The sequence below is a fragment of the Amia ocellicauda genome, unplaced genomic scaffold (genome assembly GCF_036373705.1).
Source record: "Amia ocellicauda isolate fAmiCal2 unplaced genomic scaffold, fAmiCal2.hap1 HAP1_SCAFFOLD_101, whole genome shotgun sequence".
NCBI classification, from domain to species: Eukaryota; Metazoa; Chordata; class Actinopteri; order Amiiformes; family Amiidae; genus Amia; species Amia ocellicauda.
The window spans coordinates 175,564-195,873 of record NW_027102666.1 but is presented as its reverse complement, the minus strand read 5'-3'; the positions used below and the strand labels follow the sequence as shown (position 1 = coordinate 195,873).

The 20,310-nt window shown below is 44.0% G+C and overlaps 4 non-coding genes across 4 annotated transcripts; all 4 read right to left on the bottom strand.

Moving 5' to 3' along the window:
• Nucleotides 1-2,347: 2,347 nt before the first annotated feature.
• Nucleotides 2,348-2,420, bottom strand: trnav-cac (transfer RNA valine (anticodon CAC)). The gene has a single exon. It is a non-coding gene; the product is annotated as a tRNA-Val (tRNA).
• A 1,535-nt stretch (nt 2,421-3,955) lies between these two features.
• trnav-aac (transfer RNA valine (anticodon AAC)) lies at nt 3,956-4,028 on the bottom strand. Its single transcript has one exon. It is a non-coding gene; the product is annotated as a tRNA-Val (tRNA).
• A 541-nt stretch (nt 4,029-4,569) lies between these two features.
• On the bottom strand, nt 4,570-4,642 carry trnav-cac (transfer RNA valine (anticodon CAC)). The gene has a single exon. It is a non-coding gene; the product is annotated as a tRNA-Val (tRNA).
• Nucleotides 4,643-5,243: 601 nt separating this feature from the next.
• On the bottom strand, nt 5,244-5,316 carry trnav-aac (transfer RNA valine (anticodon AAC)). The gene has a single exon. It is a non-coding gene; the product is annotated as a tRNA-Val (tRNA).
• Nucleotides 5,317-20,310: the final 14,994 nt, after the last annotated feature.

Below are 20,310 nucleotides of genomic sequence, written 5' to 3'. Positions count from 1 at the left end.
GCTTTATAAAAAGATTTAACCTCTTACAGGCTGCAGACATATACTCACAGCTATCAGATACCGGGGCTGACAGCCTTTCAGATTCTTGAAAGGTTACGGTTCTCGAAGGTAAAACGAAACAAGCCCTCGATGTGGAAGGCCTTTCGTTGTCTCGAACCACGTTTCTTAATACTGTTAGACAGGATAATTTTTTTAAAATTAACAAAACTGGACTCAAACATCTTACAGAAACGTTATACAAACAAACAGGGGTTTAGTTCTTACCCGGTCGGCAGACAGCCTGTCTAGGGACAACCACTTCTCTTGGTCGAGACATTAATCACAGGCCTTTCGATAGTTTCTGTGTAATTAAAGAGACCGGCATTAATATATATTAAAACGTTTTCATAACTCTAATGAGCCGCTTCAAAACCACACACACCCATACATAAGAACCCATGAGCGCAAACACAAAAATCTTACCGTCGTTGTTCCAGATGATCTCCTCAGCGTTGGGAATTAACTCCTGTTGACTGGCTGAAAAATAATTTTACAGAACTTAAAACAAATGTTATAGCCTTATTTACAATACATGCACACAACACGCTCTGAGTCAATGAAAATAATCTGAAGACTTGCCTAAAAACTCGTTTAAATCGAAGTCGCTGATGTTGTTTCCGGACATTGTTGATCTTTAGACTTAAATCGAAAGGTCAGTATGAGTCTGTCGAGCTGAAGACCAGACCTTCATACTTATACTGATGGCCACATGCCGGATCTGCTTGTAAGGCATTGTTCTGGTCTGGCCTTTGTGCCGCCCTGTTACCAATTAACATATCAAAACCAACCAATAAAATGACACTGCATCAAATTTCAAATAGAAACCAAGATGGAGACGATCTCTTCCTCTCTACTCTAAACTTTTATTAGAACCTTTAGGTCTCTCAAAAAAACATTTTTAAGCATCAAGACCTATAGTCAACAAACCACTAAGAATATTTCAGGCCTTTATAAGCGCTAAAAAACAACCTGAGCCAAGAAAATAACTATAAAGATCTAAAATAACTAGCGCTTTTACAGTGATTTTTTTTTTTTTTTTTAATAGCGATGCTTTGTTTGGTATTAAACAAGTCACAAACTACTCAGAACAGCGTTTATCCCCGCAAAAGAGATATTTGGGTTTATTTTACAAAGCTTATAAATTATATAGGTTAAAAGTATTCTGAATGTTTTGATACCACACGCCATACCTACTGTTGTCTGAGCCCACCCCCGCCCCCCATGGTGTGAGTGATTTAGCCTTGAGTGTTGTGATCTATTTAGCATTGAGTGATCAGTTGTTTTTATTTTTTAAACGATTCCTTATCATCAGGGATTGAGACTGCTAAAATACCTTAAAAGCATATCCTTATCTTAAGTCTAACTCCTATGAGCTTTAAGACCCTAGAATGTATTTAAGTAAAACGACTGAACACATTATGTGAGAGATAAAATATAACCACAGCTTTTTTTTTTTTTTTTTTTACAAAAACAATTAACCTATACACACAAACACCCACACACACACCCTCTTTTTTAATTTTATTTTTAATTAAATTTGAGGGGAGAGACAGAGCCAGATACAGTGTGGATAACATAAGTACCCTATGCAAAACAGGCATTGTTAGGACCTGGGATCATAACAGACAACAGAACTTGTTGATCTTATAAAATGATTGGGCGAGAGAGAGAGAGAGACAGACAGAGACAGTGTGAATATGATAAACGCACTATTCAAAACTGGCATTGTTAAGACCTGGGACCATTACAGACAACAGAACTTGTTGATCTTATAACGGTTTAGATTTACTAAACCATTACATGTATATTTAAAAAAGACCCCCAAACACTACAGGAAGAGCCGACCCATTCACACTCTACAGTTGACCAACAAGAACAACAAGAACAACAGGTTATGGGCGGCCTTGTTGTTCAGGGTTTTATGGGTGTACACTTTCTGACGGATATGACGTAGGAATAATTAAGGAAATAACTCTACCTAAAATCACGCCCCCCAATTATGACGTAGGAATATTAATAAGCTTAGGGCATACGTCATAACAAAATAGGCCGCGCCCATAAAACTCTACCATCTACTCATAAGAGTAACAGCAATGTCGCCGATCCTGTTACGGTCGTATTGTAACAGCAACAACATGTATCGATTTTAAAAGTGTCAGTTCCAGCGCCTCGCAAAGCTACCCTTCTGCGATCGTTTGTTCTCAAGGTCAGGATTTCTTGCCACTCCGAGGAAGAGAAAACTACAGCCAGCCTTGGGGCAGAGAGATGGGGACGGGTAACACGGCACTGGCACATGTGCACCGCGGGTTGTTTCCACCCGGTTTCGAACCGGGGACCTTTCGCGTGTGAGGCGAACGTGATAGCCACTACACTACGGAAACCGCCCCGTCCTGGTGTTTCGAATGGCTCCCATCGAAGCCGGCTGGTAAAACACACACAGGCGTTTCCCGTGGGCCAGCCTGTGAGATAAAGGTTTCTATTTTCACTGACCTATTTTGCATTGCTCAAGGGCACATCAGGACACTTTGGAAACTCTTTCAAAGGAAGAACGCCCTGAGCTATGACAAGACTAACACTTACCCCAACAAGGTGATGCTCAATGGCTTGTTCAAACAGCTGCTGCTCGTCTTGTGCCACCATCAGACAATCACAGAGCTATTGTGCCTTCTACACCTTACGGTAGCTACAAATCTAACTACTGCTTTACTTTAACAATAATAATGACGGCGACCACGACGACAACAAGAACAACAAGAAAAACAAGAACAACAACAACAACAAGAACAAGAACAACAACATCATCATCAGATTTTAATTAAAAGTGGCTACACCAGTGTTAACAATTTCAACCTGTCGACGGACGGACGCTCTGAGTGCACCGATTTCGGGACACTTCGGAAACTCTTTCAAAGGCAGGACGCCCTGCGCTCAGACAGTGCCTGCACTTAACCCAACAAGGTGATGCTGAATGGCTTGTTCAAACGGCTGGTGGTCTTCCGTCACCACCAGACTATCAGAGCTATACTGCGCCTTCAACTACATAAGAGTAACTGCAATGTCGCCGATCCTGCTACGGTCGAATTGTAACAGCAACAACATGTATCGATTTTAAAAGTGTCAGTTCCAGCGCCTCGCAAAGCTACCCTTCTGCGATCGTTTGTTCTCAAGGTCAGGATTTCTTGACACTCAGAGGAAGAGAAAACGACAGCCACCCTTGGGGCAGAGAGATGGGGGACGGGTAACACGGCACTGGCACGCGTGCACCGCGGGTTGTTTCCACCCGGTTTCGAACCGGGGACCTTACGCGTGTGAAGCGAACGTGATAGCCACTACACTACGCAAACCAACCCGTCCTGGTGTTTCGAATAACTCCTATCGAAGCCGGCTGGTAAAACGTACACAGGCGTTTCCCGTGGGCCAGCCTGTGAGATAAAGGTTTCTATTTTCACTGACCTATTTTGCATTGCTCAAGGGCACATCAGGACACTTTGGAAACTCTTTCAATGGAAGAACGCCCTGAGCAATGACAAGACTTACACTTACCCCAACAAGGTGATGCTCAATGGCATGTTCAAACAGCTGCTGCTCGTCTTGTGCCACCATCAGACAATCACAGAGCTATTGTGCCTTCTGCACCTTACGGTAGCAACAAATCTAACTACTGCTTTACTTTAACATTAGTAATGACGGCGACTACGACGACAACAAGAACAACAACAAGAACAACAACATCATCATCATCATTATCATCAGATTTTAATTAAAAGTGGCTACACCAGCGTTTACAATTTCAACCTGTCGACGGACGGACGCTGTGAGTGCACCGATTTCGGGCACTCCAATGAAGAAAAGCTACCCACCGCCTCCGGGGAACCACGAGGGCAAACAGGACGAAAAGGGCCGGCCCACAGCAGGCTGTTTCCGCCCGGTTTCGAACCGGGGACCTTTCGCGTGTTAAGCGAACGTGATAACCGCTACAATACGGAAACTGACACCGCCGCGTCTTGCTTCAAACGGTTACCGTTGAAGCCTGCTGGTAGAACGGGCTCAGGCATTTCAGGTCGGCTAGACTGTGAGATGGCGTCTGAAGTGCCGTGAAAGGATGCCATTTTCACAGACCTGTTTGGCATTGCTAAAGGGCACATCAGGACACTTCGGAAACTCATTCAAAGGCAGGACGCCCTGCGCTCTGACAGTGCCTGCACTTAGCCCAACAAGGTGATGCTGAATGGCTTGTTCAAACGGCTGGTGGTCTTCCGTCACCACCAGACTATCAGAGCTATACTGCGCCTTCAACTACATAAGAGTAACAGCAATGTCGCCGATCCTGCTACGGTCGTATAGTAACAGCAACAACATGTATCGATTTTAAAAGTGTCAGTTCCAGCGCCTCGCAAAGCTACCCTTTTGCGATCATTTCTTCTCAAGGTCAGGATTTCTTGCCACTCCGAGGAAGAGAAAACGACGGCCGGCCTTGGGGCAGGGAGATGAGGACGGGTAACACGGTACTGGCACGCGTGCACCGCGGGTTGTTTCCGCCCGGTTTCGAACCGGGGACCATTCGCGTGTGAGGCGAATGTGATAGCCACTACACTACGGAAACCAACCCATCCTGGCGTTTCGAATGGCTCCCATTGAAGTAGGCTGGTAAAACGCGCACAGGCATTTCCTGTGGGCCAGCCTGTGAGATAAAGGTTTCTATTTTCACTGACCTATTTTGCATTGCTCAAGGGCACATCAGGACACTTTGGAAACTCTTTCAAAGGAAGAACGCCCTGAGCTATGACAAGACTTACACTTACCCCAACAAGGTGATGCTCAATGGCTTGTTCAAACAGCTGCTGCTCGTCTTTTGCCACCATCAGACATTCACAGAGCTATTGTGCCTTCTACACCTTACGGTAGCAACAAATCTAACTACTGCTTTACTTTAACAATAATAATGACGGCGACCACGACGACAACAAGAACAACAAGAACAACAACAAAAACAACAGCAACAAAAGAACAAGAACAACAACATCATCATCATCATCATCAGATTTTAATTAAAAGTGCCTACACCAGCACTTACAATTTCAACCTGTCGACGGACGGACGCTGTGAGTGCACCGATTTCGGGCACTCCAACGAAGAAAAACCACCCACCGCCTCCGGGGAACCACGAGGGCAAGCAGGATGAAAAGGACCGGCCCACAGCAGGCTGTTTCCGCCCGGTTTCGAACCAGGGACCTTTCGCGCGTTAGGCAAACGTGATAACCGTTACACTACGGAAACTGACACCGCTGCCTCTTGCTTCGAACGGTTACCGTTGAAGCCTGCTGGTAAAACGTGCTCAGGCGTTTCAGGTCGGCTTGGCTATGAGATGGCGTCTGAAGTGCCGCGAAAGGATGCCATTTTCACTGACCTGTTTGGCATTGCAAAAGGGCACATCAGGACACTTCGGAAACTCTTTCAAAGGCAGGACGCCCTGCGCTCTGACAGTGCCTGCACTTAACCCAACAAGGTGATGCTGAATGGCTTGTTCAAACGGCTGGTGGTCTTCCGTCACCACCAGACTATCAGAGCTATACTGCGCCTTCAACTACATAAGAGTAGATAGTAGGGTTTTTTGGGCGCGGCCTATTTTGTTATGACGTATGCCCTAAGCTTATTAATATTCCTAAGTCATAATTGGGGGGCGTGATTTTAGGTAGAGTTATTTCCTTAATTATTCCTACGTCATATCCGTCAGAAAGTGTACACCCATAAAACCCTGAACAACAAGGCCACCCATAAATACCCCCACCCCTCTGAAGGCAACGCCCCGAAACTCTCCTCTCTATTTAAGAACCCGCGCTTCTTTTAGGCAATACCTCTTTAATTCTCAGCTTCTGAAACATCCCGCTTCTTCAACATGTCCAGCGACATCAACATGAAACCCCGCAAGAAACAATCCCGGGCAAGGGTTCCTGTACTCACCAATTTGAAGATTGAACGCTCCTGGGTGTTGTTCTGCGGGGCTCGACAGGGTTACCGCTTTAAAAGGGATCCCGGCTATGTTGGAGTGGAGCTTTTTGCTTTGGGAGAGAAGGAGGGTACGTTGGAACCTTTTGAGACGGTAATTGAATACTCTTATGAGGACTGGTTGAAGGTGATGGCCTGGAAATATCTGGGGCTTGTGGATAAGACTCTAGAAGGCTTGCAAGAGGGTCCAAGAGAATGCGAAATGGAGTCTCCGACTCAGGGTTTTGAAAGGTGTGAATGGGAAAGCTTGCAGAACTACGGTAGAGTGGTGAAGAGTCTATCTCTAACTACAGATCGTAAGATTTTGTTTAGCAGTACCCTGATTACAAACCCTATTGAAAGGGGTGTGGAGGATCCAGAAAAACAGGTTACTGAAATTATGTTTGACGCCGTGGACTGGCCGTTCTTGAAAGAGGTCATAAACTGTATAAATGATGGTTTTGACATCTTGACCAAATGTTCGCAACTGGATTTGGTTAGAAGGAGAATATGCTGGATTATGGATTATATATCCCCCTTGAATGACGACGACGATGATAAAACAGACGACGTGTGGGGTTTTGAAGGGGGGTCTGACGGCTCAGGGGCTACTCTCTTCTAAGAGGGCGGTGTGTCGTGACGTAGTGAAGAGATAGGATAAAAGGCACAACAATTCATTCATGGTTTAAAATTAAAGAGAATGTCTTACCCGAAAGCTGCGGACGTCGACAGGCTCTACAGGCCTCTTCAAACCCGGGATCACCCCTGGTTCTATTCCCCAGATTTTGTATACACTCCGGAACCCTCTGACTGCGGTTACTCTCCAAGACCTCAGACCCCGGTCCCTCAGGATGAAACAACATGCGGTGCGATGGATGTCCAAATGAGTCTCGGGGATCCCCAGCCTCTGGAGCTCATGGAGGGCCTTGATTTTGCCGAACTGTCTACCGTCTGTGCGTCTCAGGAGGGGGTCAGTCCAATGGATGTAGAAACACCCCACAAACCACCAGGCGACCCAATGAGCATCGGACTGTCCCGGAGGCATGATGAAGACGCAGGATTTATGCCCGGGGTATGTGACCAAGTAAGCAGAGTGGTTAAAAGCACCCTGGTGTATATTCTGAGTGCTCTCATCGACCGAGCTCTGAAAGAAGTCTGTCGGGGGTGTGAAGTGAATCACCCCAGTCAGTTGAGACACAGTTGTTTGTTTGAACCAGACCGTTACTATTTCCTGTTCTATTTCAACGTGTTTTACAGAAGACTCAACAAACCGTGGCTGAAACCGGCACTAATCAAGGCGCTGTCTTACTCCCACATACATGTCACTGCGGGACAAGTCCAGAAAATCATAGATGAGATTTTGCTGGAGCTGAAAAAGGAGCCGTTTATAATAGAGAAACTTGGGCAGCTGCTCAATGACCTGGATGAGCCGAGTAGAAAAACCGCTGGCAAGCTAAAAGCTTATTTCTTCCGTAAAGAAGTTAAAGCTGGGGGCAGCGACGAAGAATTCGACATCTACGCCACTGATTCAGACTCTGACCTGAACTAAGGGACTTTGAACATGGGGAATGTTCTGGACTGCTTCTGCAACTGGTTCTGTCATCAACACTCTGCAGCTAACCTGAGAGCGCTATTACACCATGTGCTTGACAGAAAAGTAGCCAACGCGAGCCTTTTCTCTACAGATTTAACCATCGATGAGGATCAACTTTCAAACCTGGAAAAGTTAATGGCTGCTGTAACAAAGACCGGGGGGTACGAACACTGGGATGAAGCGCTCAAGGGGGCCAAGAATGATATTAGGCCATTTCATCAACATCTGTATGACCTTTTACTGAGCATGTTTAATACACCTCTGTTTACTTTTAAAATAGGTCATATTGTTGTTTTATTTACATATGTAACTGAGGTGTGTGCCTACAAGATAAAGAAACAGGTATATTTGTTGATATAGATCAAGTAACCAATCATCTGATTTCTTTTTGTCTGGACCGTAGAAAAAATTGTTGTGTATGTTATACTTTTCTCAAATGTCTAAAAAGGGGTATCTGCTCTCCTGAAGTTGAATAAAAAACCTTGTATAAAAACTTTGCGCATAGTGTGGGTCTGTGTGGTTATTTGACAGAATGACTCGGCAAGCTCCCCAAATGCAGGAACTATACTACAACCCAGCCAAGATTGGGGGTTTGGCGGGTAAGAAGGGTTTTCAAAGAGGACTCGCTGAGGCCGGAGTGAAGGTTAATGTTGTGGTTGTTTCAGAATGGTTACGGGAACAAGACGCCTATACCTTTCATAAACCTCTCAGGATTAAGTTTAAAAGAAACCGCGTATATGCAACTGACATAGACTCACAATGGCAAATGGATCTAGTCGATATGTCAAATTTATCAAAACATAACAATGGTCACAAATTGATGTTGATGTGTATCGATGTGTAATCAAAATATGCCTGGGCTCGAATTCTACATAATAAAACAGGTTGGGCGGTGACAAGGGCCTTTGAGGATATATTGTCCCAGGGTCGATGTCCTAAAAAACTGCAGACTGATTAAGGAAAAGAGTTTCTCAACAGAGAATTTCAGAATCTACTGAAGAGACACAAAATACATCATTTCACCACCGGAAATGAGCTTAAAGCATCGGTAGTGGAGAGGTTTAACCGCACCATAAAGACCAAAATGTGGAGATATTTTACAGCGGTCAACACGTTCAAGTATTTTGATAAAGTTCAGGATTTTATTGATGCTTACAACCAAGGGTATCACACCAGTATTAAAATGAAGTCTATAGATGTTGATCAAAGTAATTCTTTTCAGGTCTATACAAAATTATACGGACCATTTATTAAGAAGGGAAAAACTACTTATAAGTTCAACATCGGTGATGTGGTTCGCGTTTCAAAGCTAAGGAGTACTTTTGCCAAAGGTTATGAACAAACATTTTCTGACGAATATTTTACAGTTACCGAACAGTTGGCTAGAGACCCCCCCGTGTACCGGTTAAAAGACTATGACGGGGAGGATATAGAAGGAACGTTTTACGAAGCCGAGTTACAAAAAATTATTGTGGGTAAAGACAGTGTATACAGAGTTGAAAAGATATTAGCTGAAAAAACCCAGAACCGGAAAAAATATGTGTTGGTGAAATGGCTTGGATGGCCTGAAAAGTTCAATAGTTGGGTCCCGGAACAACAGGTTTGCGATATTCAATCCTTATAACAACAAGCCCGCGGGTGTGTTGGGGGCATTACTTTCGATACTCAAGATGGAATCAGGAGGCTTCTACGTGACTCTACCCAGTAACGCCTCTCTCGATATATACCCTAAAAATGAAATATCCAGTTACACGGTACAATTTGGAAAATCTATAGATCTAAGGGGGTTGTGGGAAGTGGGGTTGGCGGAAATACAGTATCCTTACACTTGGGCTGTTTTACAAGATAAGGATGCCACCTTCGCCATTTTTGATGATGTTAAAAAGAGTCAATGGACATTCACGATACAAGGAGGTTATTATGACAATGTGGATAAAATATTAGATGAGATGCATAAACAGTTCTCAGAAGGCACCCCCAACATCAAGCTATATTACAACCCTATTAAAAACAGAGTGTACAAGGTGTTACCAGGTATTAGCATTCAAACCAGCGGCCAACTGGGGCGTATATTAGGGTTCTATTCTGACACAGAGAGCAGGTTCTCAGAAGTGGTGTGGCGGCTTTAACACTCTTTATGTGTATACGGATATCATAACCCACCAGAGGGTTGGGGATAGTTATGTCCCCCTTTTGAGAAATGTACTTATTAAAGGTAAAAGCAATGACATGGTCACAATTACTTATGACAAGCCACACTACGTACCAGTCTCAAAGACCCACTTTGACAACATCACGATCGAAGTAAAATCGGATCAGAATATCAACGTACCCTTCCGCTTCGGTAAAGTTAATGTCAAACTACATTTTCGACCCCTGAAACAGTGTGTACATTATTAAAATGGCTACCTCGAGGGGTTATGTAGATCCTAGCGCCTATGTGGATTATTACAAGATGCAAGATGGAACGGCTTGCCCGGTTTTGTAGGAGCCCCCACAATGTATGGCGCCGGTCTAGGAGGACTCTTTCGTGGTCTCTTTAGAATGGCCGTACCCCTGCTTAAGAGAGGCTTTGCTATAGCCAGACCCCACTTGAAATCAGCGGCTAAAAATATTGTTAGTGACGTGTTCACCAATGTTATGTACCGAGCAGCTAGCCATGAGCATCAGGAGGGTTCGGGTCTCATGGTAATGGCGAGGAGGGGGGGTAAAAGAAGAAACAGCATGTGTCCACCAGGGCGACGATGATCTGTGGCTAACAAAAAACGAAGAATCTCTCATTCTCCAACATATTGTGGAAACACTCGGAGAAGGAAGCAGCACAAGAAAAAACCTGCAAAAAGAAAGTCTCAAAGAAAGAAAAATAGAGCCTCAGGATACATCTTTTAAACATGTCTTTTGTCCACAGTCTATCGGAAGAATGCGTCAAATCAGAACTGGATCTGTTTACAGTTCCATACACTCAAACGAGTATAGATAAGATCATATATGTAGAGATTCCCCCTCTTTCTGCAATTTCAGACACGGCCCCTCTGGAGTTTTTTATAGCTGGCAATGGCGAGGATTATATTGATTTGAATAACACATTTATTTTAATGAACTGAAAAGTGACTGATTAGGATGGCGATGCAATCGAGAAGACGACCAACGCTGGGGTCATCAATTACCCGGTGGCCACCATGTTTTCACAGGTGGATGTGACCCTGGGAGATCGGCTCATTAGTCAAAGCAGCAATACTTACCCCTATAGAGCCATGATGGAGTGTAAACTTAATTATAGTAAGGAGACCCTAAGCAAACAGTACAGCCCCGGCCTTTTCTTCAAAGACATCCCGGAAGCTATGGACGACAAGGATCCAGAGGGACTCAATAAGGGTTTGCAAAAAAGAACGGCCTCTTCAACAGAAGGGAGGACCTTTGAGCTAATGGGGCATATCCATGCAGACATATTTTTCCAAGAAAAACTCATGCTCAACGGGGTAGACATTAAAATTAAAATGATCCGTAGTAAAAGTGCTTTTTGTCTGATGACCCCTGATACTGAAAAATATAAACTGACCATATTATCGGCCTCGCTGTTTGTGAAAAAAGTGTCCGTCTCCCCGGCGGTTAAACTAGGACACGCGCAGGCGTTAATGACGGCAAACGCCGAGTACCCGATCGAAAGAGTCTATATGAAAGTCCACAGTATCCCCGCAGGGACACGGGTGATGAACCAGGAAAATCTGTTTCTAGGACAGCTCCCAAAACAGGTTATTATAGGCCTCGTGGTTAATGATGCATTTACCGGGGTTTACAACAAGAACCCCTTTAACTTTAAAGATTATAATGCGGAATTTATAGCGTTGTACGTCGATGGTGTGCAGGTTCCATCCAGACCTTTTCAACCTGACTTTGAAAACGGCAATGCGGTTCGTGAATATTACAGTCTAGTACTGGCTACGGGTCGCCATCTCAAGGATCAAACTCTGCTGATCGATCGCCGGGAATACTGCAGCGGTTACACCCTGTACGGTTTCAACCTGACCCCTGACGAAGAGTGTGGACAACATTTTTCACTGATGAAGACGGGCAATATGCGTTTGGAGATGCGTTTCAAGCAGCCTCTACCACGCACTGTAAATATGGTCGTGTATGCTGTGTTTGACAACATTATTGAGGTGAATCAGAGAAGAAACGTTCTGTATGATTATTATTAAAATGAACACCAGAGAGCTCAACCACATCATGAATGCCCTGGCCGGCTCACGGAAACTGTTTAAAGGGTCAACGCCTGCGATCAGCTGCCTAAATTTAAGATCAAGAATTTACCTGCAATGTACATAATCAACACACACCCTAAAAACATGCCCGGAGAACATTGGCTGGCTATTTATCTAAGGGAGGACCACCGTGGTGAATTTTTTGATTCCTATGCAAACCCCCCGGATTTCAGACATTTCCCTCGGAAGATCAATAACTTTCTGCTCAACAACTGTCAAGAAACCATTTACAGCGGTCGTCAAGTACAAAGTCTTCAGACCTTCACTTGTGGTCAACACTGTGTGTTTTTCTTATATCATAGATCTAAAGGAAGGTCATACCCCGATATTATGGCCTTGTACAGTGAGGATTTAGGCCAAAATGATAAAAAAGTGGCAGAGTTTGTCAGGACACTGTGGACCCCCCCTTATAACACAATGACTTACGACCCTAGCCAGCCATGTATACAGATGGGGTGTTCTTGTGAGGATTTTAAAAGATGTCATGCGTGTTAAGGTGAAAAAATAATGAAAACAGCCTTTGAATCATTAGTTATTGTTTTTTTTCAATACAATTCTTATACAAAGCAGGGGTTATGTTATAAATAAATGTACAACATTTGAAAAAAAAAAAAAAAAAAAAAAAATTGTTTGTCGGGTCATTATTTACAGGGGAGACAAATAAAAACATGAGATTAATAAGCTTCCCAACGATGGATAGATCCTGAGGATGGTCGCTCAGCACGGTCAGAGTAATGAGATATCGGAGTCAGATCAGGCTCCACCTCTTTACACAGACGGATTTTTTGTAGCGTTTCCTGGTTAGGAACTGTGGATTGGGGCATGTTCAGACAGGCCATCGCCTGTAGGAAAGCATTCCAGCCTACAGGTCGGCGACTATCGGGTACCTTATTAGTGCTAGTGACACTCTTCAACAAATCAAACGTGTGAACCTTTGATCAGTTGTCCTTTAAAAACAAATTCACCCTGTTCATTCCAAGCCGTTACCCGCGGTTTCTGAACCATTTTGTGCAGGATATATTCTGCATGTCTTTTGCTTCTGGCCGGCATGTTTCTCAAAACATCCGTTACAACATCTCCCTCTGAACTCTCAACAGGTTCGGTCACCGCAACATCTTTATCAACCGTACCTCCCGCATCAGCCCCAGAACCATTTTCTTGAGAGGCCATGGTTAAAGTTAAAATGTTTTGATCTTTTTCACCCTGTCTAACCAGACGGAGGTAGCGCTGTAAAGTGTTGGTATACAACTGGGCTTTGGAATACTGATTTAAATCAGCCCTGGCCTGTATAGCTTTCATTTCAGAGTTCAGGTTGTTTTCGGCCGTTTGTCTAATGGGCTCTGGCCCGACAACATTTTTTCTCAGTTTCTCAAGCTGCTCCTGAGGGATCAAAAACATTTTCTGAGCATATTCCATTATTAACCCACTCTGGAAGCTAGAAGACTGGTTAGGAAAGGCACGGCTATGCTCAACAGCGGTCCTATAAAACCCCCGGTTTGATTAATCTTCTTTCTTTTTCTTTTAATAGAATACTTCTTATTAGCGATGATCTTGATAACCGCTTTTTGTTTTTTGAGTTTAGAATGTTGAGAAGGGGTTAGGGGTATATTACCGCGTAAGATGTTAAAAGCTATTTCACACAGGGTCTCGATCAAATCCGAGGGGGCCCCTGCCAGCACAGCTTTCCTATGGCGCGGGCTCCCCTCAGATAACATTTGCAAAAGCGGCAGATTTCTTTTAATCCGAACAGACATTCTTATTTATTTCCTTTTCTTTAGCACATACACTGCCGGCCAATCGGGCGGGCACAAACCTGTTCTGAGGCGAAAGTCTTCTGGGGTTTGTGCTTTTAAGTCCGCAATCAAGTACCCGTAGGGTTTTTTGGTGGCATCCTCAAATGCCTCCAAAAAGAACTTGGTCTGGTTAGGTTACATTTGACGAGCCACGACGGTGACCTGTAGTTTATCTCTGGGGTTTTTAAAAAGAATTATATAATTGGCATTTAAATTAATAGTGCGGCTTTTTTTACCTTGAAAAAATAGATTTTGAACTAAATAAATAATACTTAAATTCCTATGATGAGTGTACTTTGTGTAAGCTTTTTCCACTTCACTGTTGTCACCGGCCTGCTCCATCAGGTCATCAAGGATCACTAGATTAGTTTGACCGGGCGGGAACAAGTCATCGTCACACAACGAGGCGGGGAGACCTTGCACAAATTTCAGATTATTTTTTTTCGAAGCCAAATCATCGTAGAGAGGTTGCCAGCAAGAGTACCACACTATGTTGTCAAGAGCTTGGGACACGGTTGCGTCCACATCTTCTATGATGTTCTTTATAAGATAGCTCTTCCCCGAATTGGAGGGACCGGCTATAATACAGGAGAAAGGGTGTTGAAGTCTGTTATCAAAACCACCGCTTATATCCATAAGGCAGAGTGGTATAATCAGTCTTCAACACTCTTTTATTGTACACCACCCTGAACCGTTTGTTTAGTGATCTATTTTACAACGTGTACCCCTTTTTATTGCGATAGATCTGATTTCCGGCTGTAATAATCTCACGAGGAGGCGCGTCTTTCTCGGTTAAAAAACTTTCTACCAGGGTCGTCAGAGACTTGATGTTAATGAGCTTGATGTTACAGTGGTTCAGAGTGAAACCCTTAACTTTCATACAGGTCTTACCCGCAGCCGTTCTGTATGCGTAAGTCTTAGGACCCCCTGAAACAAACTCCACTATGTGGTCCTGAGGATCTAGTTCACTCGTTAACTCCCCAAGGTAGTCCCCGAGGGGAGGGACCCAATCCCCTGGCCTGGTGACAAAGATTACAGAGTCAGTATCTTGATAGAGCGTGCGTTCCTGCAACTGATCCATTAAGTTGTACAGTTCAAGCCGGGCGAAAGCCGTGGTAAAAACCGCTATGAAAACATTAACGTTCCCCTGTTTGGTGGGGAAATCTTTAGGGGCCCTCCACTGGACCTGTGCCACGTGGTCATTTAAGAATTGAAAGTGTGATACTGCATGTTGTTTGGAAAACATAAATTCTATAAACTGTTTAGGGGTTTTAATCAAGGTTGTGTTTAGACGGTAATTTCTTTCCCCAAACTTACCCCACAGACTGTTTAAAATCAGTTTGGACATTTGTCTCTTGGCGGGGTTTACAGTTATGTTCCCCGGCTCTAGACGGATCCCTTCCTTTTCAAAATATTGATGAACGTATCGCTCTTTGGCCGCGGAGTCAACACACCATGAGGGATAGCCCGATGCCTCCTGTTTCCCTTTCAGATGGGTCATAATGTAATCAGCAAAAAGAGTATCAGGTTTTTCAGAAAAATGCCAAACCTCATACACCTTACCGACTCTGTAACCTTTCTCCACCGCCTTGTCAAGCTCAATGCTACACCAGACACCCGTCAGCGCTCTCTCTTCATCACTGTGCAGACAAGAGGTAGTTTGATTTTCAGTTTCCACACACGTTCTACACAGAGGGAACATCAATTTTCCCGAACACCTGTAAGGCAACATGGGTAAGAACAGCTCGCGAGGAGGGTACATGGTGACTTTGATCAAACCAAAGAAATGTCCGATTTTGAGAAAGTCACGATAAACAATGGTTGGACGCCCCACCGGGTACATTTTGGTCTTGTTGACATAAGGGTACAGACTGGTGAAATCATAGTAATCTACTCTCTCACCCTCCTTTACCTCATAATGTAAACAGAGGGCGTTGGTACGACCCCCAAATAACGCATCCCGGGGCTCTAGACGTTCAGGAAAGTCCAAGGTTTCCATAAACCATTGTACCCCCGCATCCTGTTGCTTCAGGGTCGTCCACTCGTGTTCCCAAATCACCAGCACGTTCAAACCATAGGTGTTTTTTAAAGTTTCAATTCGTTCCTGGAAATCATAGTACATATCACCGCAGAGTTTTTGTGTTACGGGGTTAAAGGTGTTTGGGTCGAAGCACTGAGGACAGCCATGGTAAATACAACCAGCAAACTCATAAGCGGTACGCCGCCCGGACACGTCGCTAAAACCGTCTAAGTAGTAAGGCCCCATTTTGACTTTCCCTTGATTTAAAGCATGTCTGATGAAGATGTTATCCCGGGCACTCAGGTATTCCAGCCACTGTATGGAGACAGTCGAAAAGTTCTTTTGTCTAGCACGATAGTTGTCAGAAGTGGTGACCGCTATAGTGTTTTTCTGCAAGAAATTGGACCGATACATTTTCATGCAGAGAGACGCTATGGTCACACTTTGCAAAGGGTCGAGACCCGATGTGTTGATAACCTCGGCGCAGAAACGCACACAGGCTTCTTTAAGGATCACCACATCATTTTTACAATAAGCGGCCATCTCTTCTCGGTATTGTACCATTTAAAGAATTCGTCCCTCTCATGAGACATCATAGTATCAACCCCATAATAAGAGGCGGGCGGGTAGGACCCTCGATAATTTTGAGTGTCCTTAGTATTAAAAAAATGGCAGAACCAACCTTTCTTCTGAGCCTCAAAACCCAGAGCCTTAGGCAAAGCGCTCAATTTCATGGGGAGGAAATTTAACGAGTCTATGTAACGTTAGTTGAAAGCTTCGTCGGTGAAACACATGATCTTGCTACCCTGAGCTATTATTTTTGGGGTCACCCCATTTTCCACCAGATACTTCATCAAAATGTAAGAATCATAACCCTTAGCATTGTGGGCAATAAATGTGTAATTGAGGTATTTTGGACCGCGATACCGCGTAATGATTTCCCTGACACAACTCTCACCGCTAGCTGACCACTCACGATCCAACATGTCAATACAGTGTATATAATTAGCAACGTGGACCCCGTTTTCTTGCCGGCATTCAAAAGCAAAAAAGACATACCGGTTGTGCGGCGGCTCCTTTTTAACCGGCTGAATAAAGCACTGGTGTTCGGACCCCGGGGTTAAATCAGCATTACAGATCCTGCATCTCGGCTCCAGACATTTGTGTGGTTTAACCTCATGAAAACGGTACTGGAGGCAACACTGCGGGCAATATTTAGTTTGATCACAATAACTCAGTTTTTTAACCCCCTCAGCAGCGGCCCTCTGTACCTTATGCTCGGAAAAACAGAACGCAGAGAGACAAATCCTTAAGCAATCTTTTCATCGGATGGTAGGGGCCAAACCCTTACAACATTGGGGATTGAATCAGACGTTACAGTAACCGTCACAGCGGTGCTTAAGCTTATCATTGAAGGCCTTATAACAACAATGACAAACATACGAACAACCCAAAAAAGCCGTCAAACTCTTTATTCCAAAGTAATGACTATCACTTAGGAAGAGAAACAGTGTCTGTGTATGGGTTTCAGGATGTGTCTGAAATTTCACAAATACTTCCTTTACCTCACAACGGTACCACACAACAATTTTTAAAGACAACAACTCCTCAAACTTGGTGATGTCTGAAAAGGCAACCATCTGTTGAGAGTTTAAGCCGGCCCTCTGATGAAGCATTAAAGCCTCTTGCAGAGCTTGGGGTTCAGGCATGTCGGGGGTGAGTAATTTTATTAAACTGTAAGCAAAACAGAGCTTATTGTCCCCACTGGAACTCACCACTAATTGCCTGAGCTTGGTCCTAATTATGTCGTTCTTCAAGCATTTCGACAGTCTTCTAAGCACCCCACCCTCAGGGTTACGAACCACATTCATTACCAGAGACAGACTTTCATCAGCTATGATGGCTGTGTTACTTTGCAATAACGCTTCGATTTTAGCCAGACGTCTAAATTATCTCCACTCAGCATTACAGATAGGTTGCTAAACAAATCATCCCCTCTGAGTTCTAACTGTACAACATCTCGAGGTCTGACCCTTTCAGCAACCTGTTCAAGCATTTTCTGCAAGGCCTCGTATATGTTGACAAATATTTCTGCATAATTGTCACAATTTAAAAGTTCTGCAAAATTAAAACGCTGAATCATTTCAAAATTGTTATAGGCCGGTCTATCTATAATCACGGGATCACTGGTACTCTTGGACACATCATCATTTTGAACAAAGCCTTTACCCCCTACATTCTCACAGAGCATGTCCTCCACAGCCTTATCAGTCTCAGAACCCTCCAAATTCCAAACACCCCCACTGCTGACATCTACAAAACCCCCTTTTTGAGGAGGCTCATTTAAAGCCTGTAAAAGTCCTTCAAAGATATCCAACCGGTTAATGTCAAGACCCTCCTCTATAGTGATGGCTGCTTCTGCCGCCATCCTGTGTTCTAATTGTTTCAAATCATTTATAATAGGGGCAGAATTTGGTCGGGGTAGCTCCTCCAAAGCCTCCACCATTTCAAACAAATCGGGGTGAACTAGGGGGTGAACCTCTATAAGCGCTACCGGTGGGAGGTGGTTATTTAGATCATTGACCATCTGTAACAGGTCGGGGTTCACCGGTAATTCTGTTAATTCACATTCTATCGGTGGTAATTGGGGGTTATTTAAATCATTTATCATTTGTAATAGTTCCAGGTTCATTGGGACATCAGAGGAGTTCACAACAGGGCCGGGGATGTTCTCTCGGGAAGGTCTTTTTGGGGCCCTAGCTTGTTCATAATCCTTTAGTTTGTGAGTTCTTTTACCAAGTCAGGACATTTTTTAATTTATTTTTTATTTTTCCAACAACCCACAATAGTAAGGCGTTTTGTGTCTATTAAAACATTAAATACGGTACAATTCGTTAGTAAGGGTATTAATAAGGGTGTTTTGGCTCTCTATCAGCAGGTTTTGCCCCACTAACACAAGTCTTTGATTTTGTAACAAAGTATGTAGCAACTCATGCCGACCTTCAGGAAGAAGCTCCGGGGGCTGGTGGCCTGGCTCAGCTTCAAAGGATGGTCGCTCCGGTAAATCTCGGTCGAAGGAGGCAAGGAGCGAGTGTATACTCATGGACGGAGACCAAGAAGGCCTTTGCGGTGACACCCTGGCCAAGCGCGGGGTACTGTTCCGCGTTTCTGTAGCCAAGAAACGGGTCTGGGGGGACGATGTTGAAACCAGGCCGTCGTTGGGTGGTGTGTCAGCCCTGACTGACGGCGACCCCTGAGGTTGTTGGATGCCTGTATTTGTTCCGCCCGACAATGCGGCGGGCTGAATCTGGGGTGTTGAATTACCCCCAGAAGGCTGTGGCCTGAGTAGATGTTGGGGGGTCTCCAAGACCACCGTGGGGGATCCTCTCGGTGATCTCACCGGGAAAGATGTTTGATCCCACTTAGACGGGGTAATTGTCATCAATAGCTCATTCACAGAATGACTATCCCAAGAGTCTTGGGAAGAATAAAAATATACATTACATTTACATCTTTAAACGGCGACAGAAATCAAACTTAAAACAACATGTCCAGGACATTCAAAACCTTTAGCTTTTTTAGACCTTTGAAAATAGCCTTAGACATTCACTACAACACCTTATTATTTACAGACAATATATTTATTAGGACTTGATAATAAATGTAAAACAGAGAAGCCGCTGTAAATAAACTGTTTCTTAAATGTTTCTTTAAAAACTGTAATATTGTTAATAAAACACACACACACACAACAACATTTCATTTTTAAACGAACCTTCCAAGTGTAAACGCTTCCTGATCCCGGGACTTCCTGTTTCACAAACGTTTTCACGATCTGTTTAAATATTAAATACAATGAACACCTTCAAGCCTTTTCCTACAACCACTTTAAAACAGAAGTATAATAGCGGGAGATAAGCCAAACAACTTACTAAACCCTTTCGGACGGCTTTACTTCCTAACCAGACGGTACGGCAATCGGTCATTTCTAAACACGTTCCCCAGAAACAAGCCTAGACCTGTCCGGACTTCTAAAGATCTTTCCCAGAACCCCCCGCCCTACAGGAAACGGTCACCCATCGCTTAAATATTAGCCCTCAACGGGCAAACAAAGCCCTTTTAAAAACATTAAAGTTTGAAAGATCTTACTTACCTCCACAGAATAATCGTTTCTTATGTTTTTCGGCTGGTTTAGCTTTTTGCACCGCTGTGAAGGTAAGAGACATGTTTAACCTTTAACCACACCGCTTTATAAAAAGCTTTAACCTCTTACAGGCTGCAGATATATACTCACAGCTATCAGATACCGGGGCTGACGGCCTTTCAGATTCTTGAAAGGTTACGGTTCTCGAAGGTAAAACGAAACAAGCCCTCGATGTGGAAGGCCTTTCGTTGTCTCGAACCACATTTCTTAATACTGTTAGACAGGATAATTTTTTTAAATTAACAAAACTGGACTCAAACATCTTACAGAATCGTTATACAAACAAACAGGGGTTTAGTTCTTACCCGGTCGGCAGACAGCCTGTCTAGGGATAACCACTTCTCTTGGTCGATCCTCGGAGACATTAATCACAGGCCTTTCGATAGTTTCTGTGTAATTAAAGAGACCGGCAT